The sequence below is a fragment of the Antechinus flavipes genome, chromosome 1, assembly GCF_016432865.1.
Source record: "Antechinus flavipes isolate AdamAnt ecotype Samford, QLD, Australia chromosome 1, AdamAnt_v2, whole genome shotgun sequence".
NCBI classification, from domain to species: domain Eukaryota; kingdom Metazoa; phylum Chordata; class Mammalia; order Dasyuromorphia; family Dasyuridae; genus Antechinus; species Antechinus flavipes.
The window spans coordinates 130,346,925-130,373,752 of NC_067398.1; positions in this window are offsets into that span (position 1 = coordinate 130,346,925).

A 26,828-nucleotide genomic window follows, 5' to 3' on the forward strand; every position below is an offset into this window, starting at 1 on the left:
TTTGCTCTCTTCTTCCCAAGATCCAAAGCATTTTATTGGTTATACAGATAAATTTATGTTAAACATATTTTCACATTAGTCATATTATGAAAGAATTAAAGCAAAAGGGAAAAACTATGAGAAAAAAAAAACAAAAAAAGGGAAAATAGTATGCTATGATCAATGTTCAGATTACATAGTTCTATCTATAGATAGCATATTCCATCATGAGTCTTTCCCAATTATCTTAGATGATTGTATTGCTGAAAATAGCTAAGTGCATCATCACACAATGTTGCTGCTACTGTGTACAAAGTTTTTTTGTTTTGTTTTGTTTTGTTTCTGCTTACTTTTTTTCAAGCCAATTGGGGTTAAGTGACTTCCCCAGGGTCACAGAGCTAGTAAGTATTAAGTGTTCAAGGCCAGATTTGAACTCAAACCCTCCTGAAAACAGGGCTGGTGCTTTATTGACTGTGCCATCTAGCTATCTCCTGCTTCTGTTCACTTCACTCAGCATTAGTTCATGTAAATCTTTCCAAGTCCTTTCTGAAATTCACCTGCTCATCATTTCTTACGGAATAATAGTATTTCATTACATTCATTGCCATAATTTGTTAGCAGTTTCCAAATGATGGTGATCACCTCAGTTTTCAAATTTTACCAGCACAAAGAAAGCTGCTATACATGATTTTGTGGTGTGTGTGTGTGTGTGTGTGTGTGTGTGTGTGTGTGTGTATCCTTTCTCCTTTTTTTATGATGTCTTTGGGATATGGACCTAGAAGTGGTAGTTCAGAAACAAATGGCATGTGCAGTTTTATTGCCCTTTGGGCACAGTTACAAATTGCTCTTCAGGATGGTTGGATCATCATCAATGCATTAGTGGGAAAATGCACTTTTCCCACATCCTCTCCAATACTCACCATGGAGCTCTTTCTCCACTGGAAAATATTTAACCCTTCTTCTCTCTGACTCTCTTGGGCAGTCTAGCACAGGGACTCTGTGGTATCCTGAATAGCAATTCCTTAGCCTTAATTAAAAATCCTAGTTTTTGCTATCATGGTAATCAGCTTTATTTCATGTTAACACATATCATTTTATGTATAACTTTATATCTGTATGTATGTGATATGGACAGGTTGGTGTGTGTGTGTGTGTGTGTGTGTGTGTGTGTGTGTTGTGTTTATGTATGATAATAGGCAGGACCTTGCAATGAGTTTTGACTGGGAGATCCCAACACATTATGAGATAAATTTTATTCAGGAAAATCTCGCTATTCTGCACCTCATCTAAGGACAGGTTACTCCTCAAAGACAGCTTCCATTCATAGTGACAGGGAGGATATAACATCTGGGAAAGGATAATTTCACTATTACTAGTGAGTTCTCATGATAGGTTTCTAATGTGCAGGGCATTCAAAATTCTAGTCAACATTTCTTAATGAATTGATATTATAAAGACAGGTTTAGTAGAGAAAATTAGTAAAAGCTAAATGAATCTAATAGAAAGATAAGTCAAAAGGCAAATATGTTACTGAGTAATTTATTGGATAAGAAAGAACCAAAAAGACTTTTACCATTATTAAAACCACACTAAATAAACAAAATTAAATAAATGGAGGAAAGTGAAAGCCTGACATTCATAACTTTAAAGGTAAATATACTAAATAACCCAATAAAGCAAAGCAAAAAAGTGACAGAATAGTAGACAACACAAATCTAATTATCATCTGTTACATACAAGAAATACATCTAAAATACTTATATTTTATACCATATTAATATACATATATATTTGTATATATTTATTAAAAATGAATGACTGAAACCAAATTCACAATACATTAGGACATCCAAAAATAGGCTTTGAAATTGTGCTATTAAATAAAGCAAAAAGAAAAAAATATATATATATATATAACTGAGTGTTAAAGTGGGAAAATATATAATGCTTAAAAGAATCATAATTAAGGAACAAAAAGCAACACTTAATATATATGCACCAAATGATATAGATTTAAAATCTAACTGAATTGTAGAGTATGGATAGTAACATGATAATTATAGCAGTCTTTAATGTTCTCTAAGAGCTAAATAAATCTAATAGGAAGATGTCAAAAGGAAAATATCTTACTGAGTAATTTATTGGAAAAGTTATAACTGAAAGATCTCTAGCATTATCTCAGTGAGAATACTTAAGAATGCATATATTTTTCCATGTCACTTGGTACATTTTCAAAAATAGATTATTTGTTAGAGCAAAGACACCTTATATAGAAATATAAAATATCCAAACCAAATCAAACAAAAAAAACCCTCCAAAATCACTCAATTAGTTATTTGCATAATAAGAACACATGAAAAAATGCCTAACATGAAAACAATGATACTATCCTAAATATTAAACATTCTAAAGATTACAGAAAAAAAGTCATACAAAATAATTGCTTAAGTATTTAAGAAAATGATAATATTGAGACTACACATCAAAATTTGGGGCATGTAACCAATGTAGTTCTCAAAAACTTCATAACTCTATAAATATAGGGCACAAATGAGAAAATTAATGATGTATCTAACCTAGGACATCAGTAAATAGATACAAAAGAAGCCTCTACAATTTGAGGAGCAATGGGAAAATTTTTATAAACAAACAAAAAAAAATTAGAGAAATAATAATGAAATAGTTGAATAGATAAAATAGTTCTTTAAAAAGATTAACACCATGCCACAGGCTAGGAATGATGCTTTAATACTATAATCCCTGCCATTAAGGAAGAATGAGGCTGATGAATCACTTCATTTTAGGAGTTCTGAGATGCAGTACTGCTAAAATCTATTAGCTGTCCGCACTAAGTCAGCTTAGTATCCATAAGGCTAGTAAAAGTATACCAGGATACCTAATGAAGAGGGAAACCATCCAGAGCAGCAACTGGGCAATTCAAAATTTCTGTGCCAATTATTAATGGGATCAGATTCATGAGTGACCACTGTACTTAAGAAAAATATGTCTTGGAGAAACATGAACTCTTATCCTCAAATAAAAGGGGATAGGGGCATAGAGGAGTCTAATAAAGTTGAAGAAACATTAGCTATTCTGATTTTTTCAAAGAAATAAATTAAAAAGAAAATTAAGTCTCAAAACTAAAAATATATTTAAAAAGAAAATGGAGAAATCACAATAAATAGAATAGAGCAGATGAGATTAATTAGAATCTATTACACACGATGGATTGTTAGAAAATTCAAGAATTTAATAGGAAAAAATAATTACCTAAACAATGTAAAACACTCCATCTAATGGAATATAAAATAGAGTTCTCAACCCAATTTCAGAAAATGAAATTAAACAAGTTATAAAGGAAAAGGGAAAATATTAATATCCAGAAATGACAATGGTGTAAAAGCAACAAGTATCATTTTTTGGAAAACTGAGCAAGAGGTGACAATAAATTATTAAGCTATAATATAATCATAGATTTTGTAGAAACTTTTAAAGTCATCAAGTTCAATAGCACATACTAACTTTATTCTATAAATGAATAAATTATAACTCAGAAAGCTCAAATGATGTGTCCAAGGACACAGAGCTAATTACCAGAAGAACCTGAACTAGATTTACTAGCTTAATCTTTCATTTCCCTATGCAGCTTTTTAACAATATTAGTTGCAGAGAAGGTGCTGACCCACATCAATACTGGATGTTTTCTCAATAGGGTATATGCTCCATATCAATGAAATCACAGTGCTAGTTCTATGAAAAAAGGTTATCTTGAACTAAACCTCAATATAAAATATAATGAGAATGATAATGACTAAGGCACTAAAAAGAATTTTAAAGATCATGAAATATATTTCTAAAATGAGTTCATAGAGATTAATTTACTTGATTATAGACAAATACCTAGTTGATTGTCTCAGATTTAATCTAAATAGCAATCATTTTTGCTTTGGCAAGATACCCAGAGGGTCTTCCCATCCTATTAGATTTGGGTGAAAAAAGTTTCTTTGACTCAAGCACTACCTAGCTTTAATCACTAAATGGGTGACACCTGTTGAAGATCTTAACTTAAAAAGGTTGGCCCTCATTGAATGCAGGGCTATCTCCAGTTGTTCTGATCTGTATCTTGCCCAAAGATTCTGGAGGGGAATGTGAGACAGATCTTCCACAGCCCTCCTTCACATATATCCATGCATCACCTCCCTAATGTAATGTTTTTCAAGGATGAAGCACAAAAAACAACATTTAGCTCACTACTAGACATGAGTAACAGAGTTCCATAACTTACTTTACAAAACTTCCTATAAAGAAAGAAAATATCAGTAAATTGAGAATGCAACTAAAAAAGCTAGAAAAAGACTAAAGTAAAAAGAAAATTCATACCAAATTTGAAATTCTGAAAATAAAAATGGAGATTAATAAAATTAAAAGTAAGAAAACTATTGAACTAAGATTTGGTTTTATGAAAAAACCAACAAAATAAACCTTTAGTAAATTTGATTAGAAAAAGGAAAGAAGATAATCAAGTTTATTAGTATCCAAAATGAATTGTGTGTACTTTTCGTCAATGAAGAGGAAATTAGAGCAATAATAAGGAGCTGTTTTGTCCAATTGTATGCCAAAAATTTGATATTCTAAGTAAAATGGATACTTATAAAAATATAGATTGCCCAGGTTAACAGAGGAGGGAATAAATTATGTAAATAGTTCCATTTTAGAAAAAGAAATTGAGCAAGTTATTAATCAATTTACTAAGGAAAAAAAATCTCCAGGGGCAAATAGATTCACAGATATATTCTACCAAAGATTTAAAGAACAATCCATTCCAATATTATGCAAAATATTTTGAAAAATAGGAAAAAGAATCCTTCCAAATTCCTTTTATGACACAGATATGGTGCTGATACCTAACCACATAGGGTCAAAACAGAGAAAGAAAATTATATAATAATTTCCCTAATGGATATTAATGCAAAAAACTTAAACTTTTAGAATTATTAGCAAAGAAAATACAGCAAGTTATTTCCACAATATTATACCATGTACAAGCAGGATTTATAGCAGGAATACAAGGTTGGTTCATTATTAGGAAAACTATTAGCATAATGAATTATATCAATAATCAATCTAACAGAAGTCATATGATTATCTCAATAGATGCAGACAAAGCATTTGACAAAATCCAATATTCCTATTAAAAACACTAGAGAGTATAGGAATAAATGAATATTTCCTTAAAATTATTTAAAGCTATCAGTAAGCATCGTATGTAATGGGGACAAACTAGAACCATTCCCAATCCCAATAAGATCAGGGGTGAAACGAGGTTCCCCATTATCACCATTACTATTCAATATTGTATAAGAAATGTTAGCTTTGTCAATAAGAGATGAAAAAGAGATTAAAGGAATTAGAGTAGGTAATGAGAAAACTAAATTATCATTCTTTGCAGATGATATGATGGTATACATAGAGAATCCTAAAGAAGGAATTAAAAAAAAAAAAACTACTAGAAACATTTCAAAACTTTAGCTGTTTCAGGATACCAAATAAATCCATAGAAATCATCAACACTTTTATATATTACCAACAAAGTCCAGGACTAAAAGATACAAAGAGAAATCCCATTTAAAATAACTTCAACAATATAAAATATTTGGGAGTCTACCTGCCAAGACAAAGTCAGTTACTGTGAACTGAATTATAAAACATTTTCCCATATAACTAAAGCCTGATCTAATCAACTGAAAAAATATTAAGTCCTCATGGGTAGGCTAAACAAATATAATAAAAATGATAATTCTACCTAAATTAATCTACTTATTCAGTTCCATACCAGTTAAAATTCCATGAAATTATTTAACAGAACTAGAAAAAATAATAAAATTCACCTGGAAGAATAAAAGGTCAAGAATCTCAAGGGAATTAATGAAAAAATGCAAATGAATTTGGACTATTTGTAACAGAATTATTATAAAACAGTGGTCATCAAAACCATTTGCTATTGGCTAAGAAATAGAGTAGTCAATCAGTGGAATAGTTTAGGTTCACAACACACAATAATCAATGACTATAGTAATCTAGTGTTTGCTAAACCCAAAGACTCCAGCTTCTGGGATATGAACTGATTATTTGACAAAATTTGCTGGGAAAATTGGAAATTAGAATGGCAGAAAATAGCTATTAACCTAGGATCTAACATCCTATATTAAGATAAGTTTGAAATGGGTTCATGATTTAGATATAAAGAATATACTATAAGCAAATTCAAAGAACAAAAGATAGTCCATCTCTCAGATTTGCAGAGAAGGAAAGAACTTGTGGTCAAAGAAGAAAGAACTAGAGTGAATAATGGAATGAAAAATGTGTAGTTTTGATTATATTAAGTTAAAAAGTTTTTGTACAAACAAACCAATTCAAACAAGATTAGAAGAGAAACAGAAAACTGGAGGGAAAAAACTTACATCCAATAGTAATGATAAAGACCTCATTTCTAAAAGATATAGAGTTGATTAAAATGTATAACAATACAAACCATTCTCCAATAGATAAATGGTCGAAAGATATAATCAGACAATTTTCAGATGAAGGTAATAAAACCATTTCTAATAATATGAAAAAATGCTCTAAATCACTATTGATCAGAGAAATTCAAATTAAGACAACTCTGAGATACTATTACACACCTTTCAGATTGGCTAAGATGACAGGAAAAGATAATGACGGATGCTGGAGGGGATGTGGGAAAACTGGGACACTGATACATTATTGGTGGAGTTGTGAACTAATCCAGCCATCCTAGAGAGCAATATGGAACTATGCTATCAACCTGTGTATATCTTTGATCTAGCAGTATCTCTACTGGGCCTGTATCCTGAAATGATCATAAAAAAGGAAAAAGAACCTGCATTTTAAAAATGTTTGTGGCAGCCCTTTTTATAATATCAAGGAACTGAAAACTGAGTGGATACCCATCAGTTGGAAAATGGCTGAATAAGTTATGGTGTATGAACGAAATTATGGAAAATTATTGTTCTGTAAAGAACAATAAGAAGGATGATTTCAAAAAGGCCTGGAGACACTATATGAATTGATGCCAAGCGATGTGTGTAGAATGAAGAGAACATTGTATTTAGCAACAATAGGATTATATGAAGAGAAATGTTGATGTATCTGACTCTTTTCAACAGTGAGGTGATTCAGGCCACTTCCAATGGAGTTGTGATGGAGACAGCCATCTGCACCCAGAAAGAGGACTCTGGAGATTAAGTGTGGATCATAATATTGAATTTTCACTTTTTTGTTGTTGTTTACTTGCTTTTTTGTTTTCTCTCTTTTCCCCCTTTTCGTCTGATTTTTCTTGTGCAGCATAATTGTGGAATATGTGTAGAAGAATTGAACATGTTTAACATATATTGTATTATTTGCCTTCTGAAGGAGGAGATGGAGGGAAGGGAGAGAGAAAAAATTTGGAACACAAAGTTTTGTAGGCATAAATGTTGAAAACTATGTATATATTTTGAAAATAAAGTTTTTTTAAAAAAAAACTTTATTATAACTTGTTTTGAATTGTTTAGGAAAGAGCGTGAGAAAAAAAAAATGAATTTTATACAGAAAGAAGTGAGGCAAAATTCTGAAGGAGGGTATCAAGCAGGTTCCTTCTCATCTGCCTCATCCTTGCTCCTGCAATAAAAACCAAACCAAAACAAAATGAATACTAACATAGCAGAAAATAAATTATAGGCTTTTAAACTGAAGGTATTTTTCCAAATGTGAAAGCTTGTTCTGATGCTCATATAGTTAATCATTTTATTTCTAAGTTTGACTGCTTTTTTCATTCCTTAAAATCTTATATATAATTAGACACTAGAGCTACTAAAGGATATTTTTCCTGTCATGCAGACTAAGAAAATAAGTGAAAAAGGCAAAATGGAAACTGAAATTAAAGAAATATTGAATGGAAAAGACTAAAAGTTATAAGTTGAAACATTTTTTTTCAAAAATCACCTTTAATAATTGAAAATGCCTTAACAGAAATTAAGTGATCTTTATTGTTGTTATTACTTTTATTGATGTCTTTTGTTTTCTATTGTTATTGACTCATTTCAGTCATAACTGACTCTTTATGACCCCATTTGGAATCTTCTTGCCAGAGATATTGAGGTGGTTTGCAATATCCTTCTCCAGCTCATTTTACAGAAGAGGAAACTCAGGCAAAAGTTTAAATGACTTGTCCAGGGTCACTCAGCTAGTATGTGTCTGAGGCCAAGTTTCAATTCATAAAAGTGAAACTTCCTGACTTCAGGAGTCATATTTTATCCACTATATTACCTAGCTATGTTTTCTATATCCCAGTCAATATCTAATAAGAAATCTTCACTTTAACAAAGCAAGACCATAAAGCAAAATTCATTAACAAAAGACAGTATAAGCCACATTTAATACATGGATCTCTTTCCCAAAAAGGGTTGGTATGTATTCATTTCATCTTATCTTCTCTAAGACTAAGATTTACTACCTCCTCATATTCTGAGTTCCCCTGCCTTTAATTTTGATATAAATACATATTATTGTATCTGTATAATATTTATATGTAGATATAAATATAAAGAAACATTGATATTAGAAGACCTCTTTAACTAATATAACCATGTATGCAAGTAGGTAGCTTTTTTATCTTATAAGTATTGACATTTGTCTAATGATTTCAAATCAATTTACTAAAGTCTTCAAGTAAATATGTACTTGTGCATACGTTAAATTTGCAGTTTCATCTGATTGACAAGAGAACATATTAGTCTCTTCAAAATAAAATGAAATTAGGACCCATATGTACAAAAATGTTTGTAGCAGCCCTTTTTGTGGTGGCAAGAAAGTGGAAACTGAGTGGATGCCCCTCAGTTGGGGAATGGCTAAATAAGTTATGGTACAAGAATGTTATGGAATATTATTGTTCTATAAGAAATGATCAGGAGGATAATTTCTATGAGAAATGATCAGGAGGCCTAGAGAGTTCTGGAGAGACTTACATGAGCTGATGCTAAGTGAAATGAGGAAAACCAGGAGATCATTATACACAGCAACAAGATTATGTGATGATCAGCTGTGATGGACATGGGCTCTTTTCCACAATGAGATGATTCAGGCCAATTCCAATAGATCTGTGATGGAGAAATCCATCTGCATCCAGAAAGGACTGTGGTGACTACAACATATTTTTTTTCATTTTTTTGTTATTTGTTTGCTTTTGGTTTCCTTTCTTTTCTCTTTTGTGATTTGATTTTTTCTTATGCAGCATGATAAATGTGGAAATATGTATAGAAGAATTGAACATTTAAAATATATTGGCTTAACTGCTATCTAGAGGTGGCATTGGTACAAAGGGAGGGAGAAAAAATTGGAACACAGGATTATGCAAGCGAGAATGTTGAACCCTTTCTTTTTATATATTTTGAAAATAAAAAAGCCATTATTTTTTAAAAATCAAAATGAAATTATCAGTTTCACAGAATTTTTTCTTGAAATTTATTTTTCACTATCCAAAGTAGAATGACCCATAAGTACCATGTTGGTCAATCTGATGAATTGATGACTTCATTAAAAGTTAACAATAAAAATTTGTCTTTCTATGATGATATAATGAATACTTGTGGCTGGCAAAGCAGGCTTAAATATCATGTTCTTTAATATCTGGATAGCTAGATACCTCAATAGGTAGAGAGAGCTCTGGGCCTGAACTCAGGAATAAGTGAGCTCAAATCCAACCTCAAACACTGACTGACTGTGTGACCCTGGTAAAGTCACAACTTCTCTTTTACTTAATCTAATGAAGAAGGAAATGGCAAACCATTCCAGTATTTTTATTAAGAAAACCCCATGGAGTGTACAGTTTATGAAATCTGGAAGAATTGAATATGATTTAATACTTTAAAATGCTTGATTTTCATCCATATCAGTACTCATTCCAGAATTGCCAATCATCATACCTCTATACCTTAATAGAAGATCTTTTTAGGTTGTTTAACCAAAAACAGTAACCAATTCTTGGACAGTTTTATTTTTGTTAATTAATTAATTAATTGATGCAATATTTCCCCCTCTTACATTTATAACTTTGTACACTATATATTTCATTTTGTTTGAGCTAATGGAGGACTTTCCAGGTATTTCTAAGAGCATTCTGATCATCATTTCCCACAGAACAATAATATTCTATCATAATTACATATCATAATTTATTCAGCCATTCCCCAATTGATGAGCATTCCCTCAAATCCACTCTTTTACCCTGAGAAGAGAGCCGATATAAATATTTTTTGTATATATAGGTTTTTTTTTTCATAAAAAAAAAACCTCTTTTAAGATTCATACCTAGTAGTGATATTGTTAGGTCAAAGGATATGCATGAATTTATAGCTTTTTGGGTATAGATCATATTGCTTGATTAATTGGGACATGACTCTTATTTTTTTTAAATTTGACTCAGTCCCCATTATATTTGTGAAATGAAGCCTTATCAGAGAAAATTGCTTCAAAATTATTTTTTATAATTACTATTGCTAACTATATTTTCCCCCATTTATTCTATTCTCTCTCTTCCTTTCAACCTGTTCCTCCTCAAAAGTGTTGTGCTACTAATCATTTCCTCCTCCAATATGCTTTCTTTTATTATCCTCCCCTCTTCCTATATCTCATTCCTCTTCTATTTTCCTGCAGAGATAAATAGATTTCAATACCCATATTAAGTATGAAAAATGCTGAAAAATTGGGTTTCCACAGTGTTCCAAGCTTTGAAGTAGTGTGGGATAGTGGTTACCACTGACCAAGAGGTTTTCAGAATGTGAAAGCTTAAGGTAGATTAGGATTCACAGAACAATTAAGTCATCAATAGAAGCTTTGAGAAAACAAGAAATTGGGAGGGGGGAGCTAGGAAGGCACAGGTGTATTCAGCCAATCAGAATTTTCTTGTGGTTATGAGAAAACCACATACTTAAGTTAATAGCCTATCCATTCCAAACTACTTGGGGCCACTGACCTGACATAACCGAATCACTACTGCACCTGATTGTGTTAATTGAATATTAAACAACATACTCCAGAGGAGGAGTTTTCAGCTATTTTTGAACATAGGATGTATGATAGGGACAATGTTTTATACATATTAAAGAGAAGCATATAGTAGGCATATCAGAAAGACTGCAACCCAGATAAAACAGACAAAAACATTTTCTGAAGGGAGGAGCTGTGTTACACCAACAAGTGTAAAACTTCCCCCATTTCTGTACTCAGTGCTCCTGCTTCTTGAAGAGGAGTGGGGCCTACTTCTGGCCAGAACCATTAAGATGATTTCTTTAGATTCTTCTTTAATAAATTTTCCTTGATATCTGATTTTCAGTTTCAAGAGTGTTATTTTTAACATTACGTGTGTAGGTTATTTTCTCTTTAGGCCAATTCTGATGAAAGTAAATTTCATTCATTTCCTTTCTTCTCCCCCTCTTTCTTTCCACTGTAAAAGCTTTTTCTTGTCACTTTTTATGATAGATAATTTATACCATTCAACTTTCTTTTTTCCCTTTCTTCCAAAACATTCCTCTCTCACCTTTAATTTAATTTTTAAATTACCTCTTCATATTCAACTCACACCTGTGCCCTCTGTCCATATGTATTCTTTCTAACTGCCCTACTAATAAGAACATTACACGTATCATTCTCAATTATAAACAGATAAACATTATTAAGTCATTTATGATATCACTTTCCTGATTACCTCCTTATGCTTTTTGTGAGACCTGTATTTGAAAATCAGAATTTTTATTCAACTTTGTTCTTTTCTTTAAGAATGCTTGAAAGTTCTCTACTTCATTGAATTTTTACCTTTTTCTCCCTGAAGAATTTTATTCAGTTTTGCTGTGTAGGTGATTTGGGTGAAATCCTAGCTCCATTGCTCTCCTAAATACCATATTCCAAGTCCTCTATCCTTTAATGTAGAAGCTGCTAAATATTGTGTGATCCTGGTTATGAGTCCATAATACTTGCTTGCAATATTTTCTTTTTGGCTTGGCAGCTCCAAAATTTGGCTGTAATATTTCTGGAAGTTTTCATTTTTAGATTTCTTTTAGGAGGTAACAGGTAGATTCATTCGAATTCTTTTTTAACCCTCTGCTTCTAGAACTATCAGGACAGTTTTCCTTGGATAATTAATAGAAAGATGATGTCCAGGCTCTTTTTTTATTATGACTTTCTGGTAAACCGGTCATTTAAAAATTATCTCTTCTGGGGGATGATGGTGAAGAAGATAGTGGAGTAGATCAGTAAATTCCACGCTTTCTAAATTTCCTTCACAAAAAGGACAAATTCATGCCTGAAGATAAACAAAGCCTGGTGAAAAACCAAAAAGAATTGGGATAGAACAAGGGTTCTCCTAATACAACTCAAGAAAATATGATGATTCCATGCTCAAGATTAACCAGTTTGAAGTGCAAATACCTCCAGTCTAGATCCACAGAAACACCAAGTGGGGAATCCTTGAGCTAGCTGGGTTTGGCTGGAGTCTCAGTGAGAACCACTGAAACTTTCACTCCCAGACTCCCTGTGAGTGAGTGAATCTAATGATTAGGAACACCAAGCCCAGCTGTGCTGCAGAGAAGCAGCCCCGGGGGAGAAGGAAACAGCACACTCAGCAGTGCAGAAGCAGAGGGGCAGGGACATTTATGACTGCTAGCACTTGTAGGGAGGTGAAGCCCTTGGTTTTCAGTTTTATGTTAGCAAGGAGTGCTAAAGTGAAGCTAGAGGCACCATTCTCCCACCTCATGATTAAAAGTGTTTACATTGATACTTCTCATTTTTAAAAAAATGAGCAGGCAAAGAAGAAAGAACCCATCATAGAAACTTACTAAGGAAACAGGGAAGACCAGGGTTCATCTTCAGAGAAGGACACTGACATAAAAAAAAAAAAGCTTATTCTATCCCAAAGACTATATTAAAGGCCTACTGACTCAGAATTTGAACTCAAAAAATAATTCAAAAGTCACAATGAGAAACATTGAGAAAAAGCTAAAAAAATAAAAACAATTCATGAAAAATAAGATTATGGAAAACATTAGCAAACTAGAAAAGGAGAATAAAGATGAAAATAACTCTGAAAGTTAGAATTGAGCAAGGAGAAACCAATGAAGCTATAAGAGACCAAGACATTAAAATATATAAATATATATATATATGTATATATATATATATAGAAAGAGAGGGAGAGAGGGAGAGAGAGAGAGAGAGAGAGAGAGAGAGAGAGAATGAAAAAATAGAACAATAAAAAAAAAACCCAGATCTGGAGAACAGTTCAAGAAGAAAAAATATAAGAATAATTGGACTATCTGAAAAATGTGTCCAGCAAAGGTATGTTGACACAATAATGCAAGAAATAATCCAAGAAAATTGTCCCACCTAGAGTGATAGAACATGAGGGAAAAGATAGAGAAAACATCCATAAATCATCATTTCAAAGAGAATCTTTGTGAAACATACATAGGAATATTATTGCCAAATTTTGAAAACCCCACATCAAAGAGAAAAAATTTCAAGAAGCGAAAAGAAAACAATTCAAATATGCTGGAGCTACAATTATAATTGTGCAGGATTTAGAAACAGCCACAATAAAGGACCATAGGTACTGGAATCATATATATCAACAATTAAAAAAAAAAAACGAGGCCTGTGGCTAAAAATATCATATCCCACAAAAATTACCCATAATACTGAATGTAAAAAAAAAATTAACATGCAACAAACTGGCAGATTTTGAGGTCTTTCAACCAAATCTTAACTCAATGGAAAATTTAACATATAAGAGCCAATATCGAAGATCAGTTTCAAGAAATTTAATATGAACTATTTGTTTATGTTTAAGATTAACACCAGCAATTGGGTAGCTCAAAAGAAATATTGGGACAGAGTTAAGGTTAAAATAGTAATTATGTTATACTAATGAGGTATAGAGGAGGAATAGACAAAAAGACATTAGAGAGGGGAGGAGGGCTTGTAGTTTTGAAAACCTATACACATTTGGAATAGGTTTAATAAATAACAGCATATATATACTATAAAGGGTATAATACCCTCTAAAATTTATAAAGAAATAAGATGGGAAGGATGGGTGGAGGAGAAGAAAAGAGTGGGAGAAAAAGACAAGGGAAGAATTCATAGGTAGGGAAGGTTAAGCAATAGCAAGGCAAGTTAAGGAGCAAAATTAAAGCAAAGAGTTAGCAGGAATAGGAAAAAAATGTGTCTGTATAGGGGAGGGACAGGATATGTGTATATGTGTATATATATTTACATACGTATACATAAATATATCTTTGTTTTAACTATGGCTTGCTAGGGAGAGGTGAGGAGATGAAAGGGGTAAAAAAAAGAATGGAATAAAGAATGTGCATAGCAGAGGACAAAAGAACAACCTTTAAGGAAGGAAAAAAAAGATGAACACTCATGAATATAATGTCTTCTACTATTATATATTCTTCCTTGAATTGGTAATTTATTGTTATATATTTTGAATTCTCCCTGATGTTCTGCTGGGCACATGACAATGTTCTGTTCTGTCTTATTTTGTTTTCCTTTTAAAAAAAAAAGAAAAATAAAATCTCTCTTGAATCTATTTTCTAGGTCAGTTATTTTTCCAATGATATATTTCACACTTTTTCCTATTTTTTCTTTTTTAATTTTCCTTTATTGTATCTTGGTTTCTTATAAAGTTATTTGTTTAATTGTTATTATTACAGAATTATATTCTTCAGTGAGCTTTTGTACCTCCTTACCCATTTTGCCAATTTTGCTTTTTAAGGCATTCTTCTCATTAGCTTTCTGTATTTCCTTTTGCACCATTCTCAATTCTCTTCCTCATTTTTCCTCTATTTCTCTTACATGATATTCACAATCCCTTTTTATCTCTTGCATGGCTTGAGAACAATTCTTATGGCTCTTAGAGGTTTGGGATATAGGAAATTTGACTTGGTTATCTTCTTCTGAGTGTATGTTTTGATGTTTTCACCAAAGTAATGTTCTATTTTTTCTACTGTCTGATTATTTTCCTAGCCTATTAAATGACTTTTAACTCTTTGGTAAAATAGGGTGTGTTTCCAGGATGGAGAGTGCATTGTGCCAAGTGTCAATAATTTTGTACAGCTGTTTTCAAAGATCCTTCTTGGGACGAGATCACAAATCTTTTTTTATGCCATAGAACTGTTAGGAGTGTCTCAAAATAAAAAGAAAAATGAATTATTTTTTTCCACTGATTTAAGAGAATGAAATTTTATTTTTATATTATTTTAAAATATTGAGTCCTATTTAATCAATAAAACATGAAATGATAATTATTTGTATTTTCATTATGATCTAAAACAATAATTTGGCCAAATGATATGCTAATGTTTTTTTTTTTAAGTTTATAAAAGCCCATCATTAAATGAGTAGAAGGTCAGAAGAGACTCTTCCATTAACTTGTGAGGGTGAGTCAAAATATTGACTTATGTACTTATTCTTTCGGACAAATCACTATAAATTTTTCATTTCTGTTCCCACAGATGAGCTGAATGATTTTTTTTTGTGCTCTGGTAACACAATATGCATTTTCTTCCATGTTTCCTACATATATAAGTTTGTGAGAATGTTTTAAAGATATCTTGGCTCCTCATCTGACAATTAAAAGGCTTTTGTTTGGAAACCTAAGTTATATAGTCGAAGGCAATCAGGATTCCATTTTATAAAAATTTTTTCTCAGGTGTGGAATTAATAATTGTGTTAGTCTTCAATTTTTCTTAAGAGAATGATTTTAGTCTTTAAATGTGGCTTGACTGTTAAAATGCTTGAGGTGAACTGAACTAATTGTTGTTATATGTCTGGTCATTTATTTATTCTTGTAAGGATTTGGTTCTTTTATCCCCACTCCCACTCCTTCATTTGGAAAACAAAATGGAACCTGCAAGAGGTAGCTTAGAGAAAATTGTGTGATTGTTCATAGGATATCCATCTAGAGACCAACTTGCATCTTTCAATTAAATTTTAGTTTCTTTGGGCTATACAAAGAATACTCCTAAAAGATAAAAGTAGAATAAACTTTCATTATATCTTAGCAGTTGGGCTAAAACCTTGTCAAAATTAGTGGCCTATCTGAACTATAGCATATTTTATTGCTGTCATATAATATACAAGTAACATAGAATCCATAGATATCCTAGATCACATTATTTAATGAATACACTAAAACAATACACTAAAACTTCTTTGGAAAAAGAAGTGGTATAGTAGAAAGAACATTGAACATGGAATCAGTAAAAATAAGGGTTGAATTTTGGCTTTTGCACTTATTAGCATTGTGACAATAGATTAAGTGATTTAATTTTTCTAATCCTTATTCCCTCATTTGTAAAATGAGAATAATATATTTGCACCATTTACTTCACAGAGTTGTGAGAAATGAATGTTACAATGCATAGAAAATAATTGGTAAATCTGAATGTATAATTTAAGTCAATGTATAAACTATTTATTATTTTGATCAGTAAGGAAATTTGAAAGGTGCAAATTCCTTCCATTGAGACAGGTAATAATAATCTGTAAAAGACTTAGGTAGCTGCCTGATATACACAGAAATTAAGTGTCTCCAAAGATACTCCAAAGAAGCTGGATTTGAATTTAAATCTTTTTGACTTGGACCCCAGAATTCAAATCCTTATGTTATACTGTCTACATACAGGTTGCATTAATATTTATTATCATTATATATTTCTGGAGTTCATGAAAATTAATTTGAAACATTTTCTTTGACAGAATCATAGAATATTAAGATCAAAAGGAACCCCAGTGGCTATCTATTGTAACATATCTGAACAAATATCTCCTTTACAATATCTTTGTCAAGTGCTAATCTAGCTTTTGGGCAAATACCTCCAATGAAGAAGAAACTATAATAGAAGCCAGCTCTCCTTTCAGATAATTTGAATTAATGAGAAATTTCTTCTTATTTCAAGTCTAAATTTGCTATTCTCTGACTGACAGCTTTGGTTCCTCATTCTGTTATCTGGAATGAAGCCGAGCAATTCTATTTTTGTTTGTTTGTTTGTTTTGTTTTGTTTTGTTTTGTTTTGTTTTTACATCATAACCCTTCAATCATTTGAAGAGAACTATGCTGTACTTCTCTTAGTCTTCTCTTGACTAATATCTCCAGTCTCTTCATAAAGCATTTCAAGTCGTATCAGTTTTTTAGTCTTTGCTTTTTGTATGCTATTTACTTTACCAATGTCTTTGTTTAAGGAGCATGGTTAGAACTGAACAAAGTATTCCAAGTCTAACCAAGAGAGAGAATATAAGGCTTTCTTTTGTCTTAAATGTGTGTTTCTATTAAAGTATCTGTAAAGCACATTCACTTTTTTTCTTGGCTGTCATTTCACTATTGACTCATATTTAACTTATATTCTCTAAAACTTGGATAGTTTTCTGACAAAGTGCTATAAAATTCTGCTTTATCAATGTTGTAGTTGTAGTTTCACTTTTTTTTAACCCAAAGTCCTTGAGGGCAGGCTATGGTCTTTTGCATAATACACTTCACATAGTAGATGCTCAAAAAATATTTTTTGAATTTAATTAATTTGATCTCAATTAGATCAGTAGAAAAAACTCTTTATATATGTCAACCACTGAGCTAAAGACTGAGAACCTTAATACCAGCAAATTGAAGATAACTTAAAGTGGATAGGTGAGGGAAGTAGGTATTCCAAGTTTGTTGGTCTGAGCTATCTGAGCATGGCTCCAATTTTATTTCATTAAATTTAATCTCATTTGATTTGACCCAAAATTTTAGTCTGTAAAGAACTTTTGTATCATTACTCTTCATATTTTTTTGTTGAGATATTCTTGTTAGCTTTGTGCCACCTGCCATCTGTATTTTGTTCTATGTCACTCATATAATATTAAGTAGCACAAGGCCAAGAACAGATTCCTAGGATACTCCACTAGAAATTTCTCTTCTCTAATTTTTCCCTATGATATTATTCTCAGGGACTCTTCCAAAGTCTGCCTCTCTCATTAAACTTCCCACACAATTCCCTCTTTACTCCTTCAACTAACATCTCCTCTCACAATTCTTTGACATTATCTTCACTTTCCCCTCCTTTATTACAATCTCAAATAATAAGACATCTCCCTAAGGTCAACCCCTCTTCTTGTATCCTTTATTGTATATCCACTAGCATATTTCCCTGGCAACATTTCTTCCATCCCTCAAATCTTAAATCTTTCCCTATCTACTGACATTTTTTAATACAACATGCCCAAGAAAGAATTTTTAAATTTAGTTCACATTATTAATTTTTATTCATGACTTTCTTAACTTTATATAATCAACAAAACAATAAATTAAGGTCTGATTTGTAGCATTTGGCTTTTTTCAGGTGTAAATTCTCATATTAAAATTTGAGTAAGTAGATCTTATAATCTAGTTTGAACTGTCTCTAGCTTACCCCAAGGTTCTGCCATGAGTGCCCTGATCATTTATCTTTTTATTCAATGACTTGGTAACCTCATTACCTTCCTTGGACTGAATTATCCCCATGATGTACATAATACCCATATCTATTCATCTGGTCTAAGTCTCTCTCCTAGGCTTAAGTCCTCCATGATGAACTTCTCTGTCTTACATTTCAAACTCAACATATTCAAAACTGAATCCATCATCTTTTTGTCCAAATGCACCAGTCTACTTAAATTTCCTTATTTCTGTAGGGAGCATTATGGTCTTTTCAGTTATAAAAGTTCATAAACTCAGTCAATCTCAACTATTTTCCTTCATTCTACCTATCTAATTGATTGTCAAGCTTATTAATTCTACTTCTTCACATACATGTCACTATCTTAGCCCAAATCCTCATTATTTACCTTGAGCATAGCAAAGGCCTGAAAATCTGTTTCTTTGTTTGAAGGCTCTCTTCTCTCCAAACCATTTTTATATACCTGTCAAAATTATAAGGATCATTTTACAACTCTACTTAGTAAATTCCAGCAATTCCTTATTATTTTTAGAATCAAATATAAGCACTCTTGTTTCCACACTTGTTTTCCAACATTATTACACATCATTCCCCTTTATACAGTCTATAATCCACAAATCCAGCAGTAAATGGCCATTTTGTTATTCTTCACAAAACAAAACAAATTATCAAAATCATTTCATCTCTTGATTGTGCCCTTGTAATACACTGTCCTGCAAATAACAGTTGCTTATGAAACGTTTGTTAATGTAATTGATTTATTGATAGGTCAGATAGAGATTTGGGAAAGAGATGTTTATTCTTCTAGCAGGGAAAAATGTTAAATAAGCAGATTTGATTTTAGCCTGGAGTCAGTCTACCTAAGCATTGTTGTATGGCCTTGATAGGATGATGACTCACAGTCTTAACTCAGACTAAAGAGCTGTCAGCCTGTCCTCAGAAAGGAAGCACCTATAAATTTCTGCACCAAAGCTGATAGGAGCCAAGAAACTATAGCTACATGAGTTCTTACCTTGTCATATATTTTCTCTATCTATAAGAGTTTGCTATTTATATACTTTCCATGTGAGTATCCTGTCTTCTGAAAGAAATAATATATTTTGGACCCTTATTCTATTTCAATTAGTATTAATCAATTTGATAAAATCATAACAAAATTCTCTGTTTAAGACCCCAGATCTATGAGCTGCAGATTCTATGTTCTCTTGATTAATTGAAGTCACTAAAGGTCCTCTACCTTTTTTTTTTTTAAGTTGTGACGATGACTAAGCTCAGCGTGGCAGAGGGGATAATTACATGGAAAGTCCCCCAAAATATTTTTGTATCTCGGTATCAATTGCCTGTCCAATAGGAAGATATGACCATCTTATGACCATTTAGGTCACTGACTGTGACAATTTATACTATCTTCTTCCGCCCAAATTAAGGAGAAATCTGTCTATCTTTGTGGAGAGATTCCTTATTTCACTTGACTTTTGATCTTGCTGACATATTTTGCTTATTCAATAGAATTATTTTATATTTGATATAGCTGTTCTGGAATGACTGAACATCTAACCCTATAAAAAGAGGGCCCTGGAAGGAGGTGACATTTCAGATAATGAAAAAGATCCGAGGTCCATTCATTTAATAAAGAGACTTGGCTCAGATACTTACCTTAGTCTCTCTTCTTGTAGGTGGGATAATTTTAATCTCTACACCTCTTAAAGTGTAGTTTCTAATCAGTGTTCATTGGCCATTCTGTCTTCCACCTGTAATTGTTAGTTATATTTGTTTCCTATACTTATCCCTCTTTCTTGATGCATGCTCCCTAAGCAGATCAATGCCTCCCATTGATTACAAGTGTACTCATAAAGTACACTTAGATAAAGTTGTACTCAGAATTATACAAGGACAATCTTCTATTACTATAATTTCCTAAGCTATTTTATTGATTATCTTTGCTTGACCTAATTTTATCCTCCAGCAGATTAATAGAAGTAAACAAATCTGGGAAGGAAGAAGATATGATATTTTGAATAGATGTACCCACAAGTTTCACTAAATCTGGGTAATTTTTTTGGGATGCCTATATACAAACTGGGATGCTCTTAAGTACTATATATGTCTTATCCTAGTCAAGCCATAAAACTTCTTGGAGTCTCGGTTTTCCTTAAACAGAAATGGGCATAGTATCACCTGTCCTATCTATTTGATAGGGTTATGAAAAAAAAAGGAAATATGTGAAAATATTTTGTAAGTGATAAGCAGATGAAAATGAAGATATTAAACTGAAGAAGGCTGCATTAAACGATTTATAAAGCATTCTGCCTTTAAAAATCTGTGATTCTATGATACAACAGTTCTTAATATACCAATCTGCAGGGCTTATAATAACATATACAATTTTCAGGGAAACTATATTCTATTATATGCAGACAGTATATTAAATGATATATCAAAGATTCTCTGAAGCAAGTCTCAAGAAATATGCATTATATCCTATAGAATTCTTTGAATTCATATAGTCCTCTGGCCATCAATTCCTATAAGTAGGTTGGAGAGAAGATAAATCAGTAGCATTGAGAAAAGCAAAGGTTGCTCTCCAATATAAAAAAAATCATATCTTTTATTTATTTGAATATAAAGTGTTCTTGAGACTTCTGAAAACCTAAATCAGATCCTATCCATTATTCTTTCTCTGTTGGTTTTATTCTTATCAGATCCTTAATCATTAGTAGCATCTGGTTAGTTTTCTCACTGTTTTAATGGGCTTTGCCATATTGTATTTTTTCAGGCCTGAAGTAAAGCTCATTTGCTTTCCAGAAAACTTTACCAGATGTCTCATATATCTGATGGTAGGTTTGTATGGAATGCAAATAATTGGCATTTGGAAAAGTCAAATTTTCTGAGTCTACATACTCAAAGTACTTGGAAGACAATTAAAAAATTTAAAAACCACAACTTTACAACATTTATGAAATAGTTTTCCTCACAATTTTCCTCTGATACACATAATCATGATTAAACATAAGTAATGCATAGTGCTTTAAGTTTTGAAAAACACCTTATGTTCATTAGCTCATTTGATATTTACAACAACTCTGTGAGGTAAGTGTTATTATTACACTCATTGTATAAATGAGGCTGAAGCTTCTATATGGTTTGATATGCTCATAGTAATGCACTAAGTAATTGTTAAAACCAGAATTCAAATAAGGGTCTTTCATAACCAATCCTAGCTTTACTTCTAGTACACTTAATTTATTATCATATGAAGGCACAGCCTCTGCCCTAGAAGTGGCAGTAACTAGTTTTCCTATGATATGAATTGATTTTTTTTTCCTCATCTGTGTGGGAGTGATTATTTTCCCTGCATGAGAAGGATACAGATTTTTTTATTTGATAGGGGAAAAGAAAACAACCATCGCTGTCACCACAACAATAAAAATCTTTGAATGAAAGAGGAAAATAAAATCACTATTCTCTATTAATGCTTTATGGAGTAATCAATCTAACTCTCTGATTGTAGCATTTTTTAACTACTCTGATTGTAGTATTTTATATTTTCTAATCACATGTAAAGATTTTAACATATTTTTATAAGATTTTGAATTGTATTTTTCTCCTTTCCTTTTTTCTCTACATCACTCTTCAAGATAACAAGCAATTTCATATAGGTTTACATGCACAATCATATTAAATATTAACATATTAATCATGTTGTGAAGGAAGAATCATAACAAGAAGGAAAAGCCATGAGAAAGAAAAAAATGAAAATAATTTTAAATCTGCATTCAGATTCCATGGATCTTTCTCTGGATGTGTACAGCCTTTTCCATTATGAATCTTTTGTAATTGTCTTGGATCATTGTATAGCATAATAGTATTATATTATATTCATATACCAGATTTTGTTTCATCAGTCCCCAATTGATGAGGATCCCCTCAGTTTCCAAATCTTTGCTCCCATAAAAAGAGCAGCTATAAATATTTCTGTACAGGTGGATCCTTTTCCTTTTTTATGATCTCAAAGGCTAGGCACAGTTTTAATAGCCCTTTGGTCATAATTCCAAATTGCTCTCCAGAATAGTTGGATCAATTCACAACTCCATCATCAATGCATTAGTATTTCAATTTTCTAATTTCAATTTTTATTATTTTCCTTTTCTGTCATATTAACTAATCTGATAGACAGCAGGAGGTATCTGAGTTGTTTTTATTTGAATTTCTCTAATCAATAGGGATTTGTGCATTTTTTGTGTGACTATAGATGGTTTTAAGTTCTTTAGTTGAAAATTGTCTATTCATGTCCTTTGAACATTTATCAATTGAAGAATGACTTGTTTTCTTATACATTTGATTTTACCTGATGCTATGTTCTTGATTTGCAATATTTCTAACTCCTAGAAATTTTAATCTTTAGTTAAAATATAATGTACACTACCATGTGTAGTACTTGATATACCCCATAACTTACAAATGAGTTTCTTCAAAAAATTATTCTAGTTCAAAGTATTTTTCAAACCAGTATCTCTCTCCCTCAAATTCATTCTCTCTCTCTCTTGTTCTTTCTTTCTCTCTCTTTCTCTCTCTCTCTCTCTCTCTCTCTCTCTCTCTCTCTCTCTCTCTCTCAAAAAGAAATATATATAGCACAAATTTATATTAATGTATTTATATTTACTGGTCCACTAGAACACATAACTTATCTAATCTGATATTTGATGGCCTGTCAGCCAACAAGCACTTATTAAGCACTACAAGTTTTATGCTAAGCTTTGTGGTAAAGAAAAACAAAGAGAAAAGAAAAATAAATAAACATAAAAACAAGCAAACAAAAAGAAAAACTGTCTTGTTACTCAAGAAATTCAGAATCTAGTGGGGGATTATATGCAAACATCTATGTACAAGTAAAATATAAGGATAAATTGATGACTGTCTCAGGTGGAAGAGATTAAGATTGAAGATGACAAAATAATTCTTGCAAAAAATGAAAGTTTACCTGAGAATTGAAGCAAGTAAAGTAAGAAAGGAGAAAGATTCAAGAAGGGAGAGAGTTCCAACTCTCTGGGAGACAACCAATGGAAATAATCAGTTAGGAAAGAACATATCATATACATGAAATAGCAAGGAGATTGTGTCACTGGATCACAGAGTACATGGTATGAGGAGTAAAGTGGAAGAAAAGGGGACAGGTAAAAAGAAGTCATATTATGAAGTTAATAAAGTTAATGTTTGCTCCTGCATATAATGCATAATCAATATAGTTTATTGAAGATAGGGATAACAGTTAACATTGTCAGAACTGTTTTTTGTTTGATTGTTTGTTTTTTTTTTTTGCTGAGGCAATTGGAGTTAAGTGACTCGTCCAGGGTCATACAGCTAGGAAGTGTTTAATGTCTGAGACCATATTTGAACTCAGGGCTGGTACCACCTAGCTGCCCTCCATGGTCAGAACTGTTGATGGGATTCTGATTGCTACCCCAGATCACGTCAGCCCAAACTGTCCTTTGGTCTCAAACACCACAGAAATAATTGATGATGGCTCTCACTAGAACACTGAGCAGGCCAGAATATTCTGTTATGACTTGATGGTTATTGCAACACAACACAGAAATCAATCAATAAGAAAGTAACACCAGCAGGATGTAGAACAGAATATTGTACTACAAACATCAATAAAACTTCCCTTAGACAGGGCAGTTGCACAGTTTCCCTTTGCAATCCTTGATGACCCTATGCTAGTTATAATATTATATATGTATATATATGTATGTATATATATATATATGCATATATATATATATATATACATATATATATATAATAAATTACCATAAATTACTACTCCCCTAGTGACTTTTTTGTAATGTATTCTGGGTAACTACATCCAATAGTTTTACCAAGGTTTTTGAATCTCCCCATGTTAGCAAATTCTCATATTATCAAATTATCAAATAACATCAAAATTACATCTTGTAACCCACCCAATGAGTGTTTAAATCTCATTAAAATGGCTTTGCTTGGTTTGGAGATTGATCTCGAATTCTTCCAGAGGTGACATCATGACTCATATATGATATTTCCATATTGTGATTTAAAAGCTCAATTTAGGAGCTGAGTGAAGGATATTGGAGTAAGGAGAAACTTTTGGCTTAAAGACCATTAATCAATGAATTACAATAGTGAAGGGATGAGGTAATGAAGGCTTGCACTAACAAGGTGACAGTCTCAGAGGAGGGGAAAAAAGGCACATACTAGAGAGATGTTAAGAAGATAGAATTGATGATAAATGGTCAAAGGATATGAACAGACAATTCTTAGACAAAGAAATTGAGACTATTTCTAGCCATATGCAAAGATTCTCCAAATCATTATTAATCGGAGAAATGCAAAAACTCTGAGATACCACTACACACCTGTCAGACTGGCTAGAATGACAGGGAAAGATAATTTGTAATGTTGGAGGGGATGTGGGAAAACTGGAAGACTGATACATTGTTGGTGGAATTGTGAATACATCTAGCCATTCTGGAGAGCAATTTGGAACTATGCTCAAAAAGTTATCAAACTGTGCATACCCTTTGATCCAGCAGTGTTACTACTGGGCTTCTATCCCAAAGAGATCATAAAGAAGGGGAAGGGATCTGTATGTGCATGAATGTTTGTGGCAGCCCCCTTTGTAGTGTCCAGAAACTGGAAACTGAGTGGATTCCCATCAATTGGAGAATGTCTGAATAAATTGTGGTATATGAATATTATGGAATGTTATTTTTTCTGAAAGAAATATCCAGCAGGATGATTTCAGAAAGGCCTGCAGGGACTTACACGAACTGATGCTGAGTGAAACGAGCAGGGTCAGGAGATCATTATGTATTCAACAACAATATTATATGATGATCAGAATTGATGGACCTGGCCATCTTCAGCAATGAGATGAACCAAATCAGTTCCAATAGAGCAGTAATGAACTGAACCATCTACACCCAGCAAAAGAACTCTGGGAGATGACTAAGAACTATTACATTGACTTCCCAGTCCCTGTATTTTTGCCCGCCTGCATTTTGATTTCTTTCACAGGCTAATTGTACAATATTTCAGAGTCCGATTCTTTATGTACAGCAAAATAACTGTTTGTACATGTATACTTATTGTGTATTTAATTTATACTTTAATATATTTAACATCTATTGGTCATCCTGGCATTTAGGGGAGGGGGTAGGGGGAAGGAAGGGAAAAATTGGAACAAAAAATTTGGCAATTGTCAATGCTGTAGAATTACCCATGCATATAACTTGTAAATAAAAAGCTATTTTAAAAAAAGAAGATAGAATTGATAGGACTTAATAATTGATTAGGTATGGGGGAAGGATGAGAAAGAGTGAAAAAGTAATGATGATACCTTGGTAGAGAACCTGATGACTGAGAGGATGGTAGTGTTCTTCCCAGTAATAAGAAAATAATAAGAGAAGAAGATTTGGGGGGAAAGGGGAATAATGAATTAAATTCAAGATTTCTACAATATATTCAGTATGATGTAAGACCAGAAATCAGGAGAGACATTAGAACTAAATAATTAGATCTAAGAATTATAAGAATTATAAAAACATTTTAAGAAAATAATCAAAATTACAGAAGTTGATAAGATAATAAAAAGAAATAGTATAAAAGGAGAAGAGATGGGGTCTAGCTCTAAGCTTTGTGAGACTTCCTAGATTAGTTGGCATGATATGTATAAATATACAGCAGAAAAGATTGAGAAGGAAAATAGGAGAACAAAAAAAGAGTAGTTCCACTAAAAACTAGATAAGAGAGTATCTTTTTTTTAAATAGATTTTTATTTTCAAAAAAAGATAGTTTTCAGTATTTACACTTATAAAACCTGTTCCAAATTTTGTCTCCTTTCCTTCTCTCCCCTCCCCTAGACAGCAAGTAATTCAATATATTTTAACTATGTGCAATTATACTATTCATATTTCCATAATTTAGATAAGAGAGTATCCTCTCTAGGTGTCTATAGAGGATACCTGATGAAGGTATTTAATAAAATAGCTTTATAGTAAAACTATCAATTGATTGTTTTCCCTCATAAATCTGGGTCATATTCACAAATGCGAATCTCATCACTGGTGAAAGTCAATTTGTATAGAAGAACACATATGCAGAAAATATAACAAACTCATGTGATATTATAGACCAATTTATCTTCCAGCACATTCTTCTCTCTCTGGGTTTTCAAGATACTATTTTCTTGTGGTTCTTCTTCTCCTTGGGTTACTGATAAACCATTGCTGATTTATATGTATCATAGTACACTTAAGTGTGGGTATAACTCAG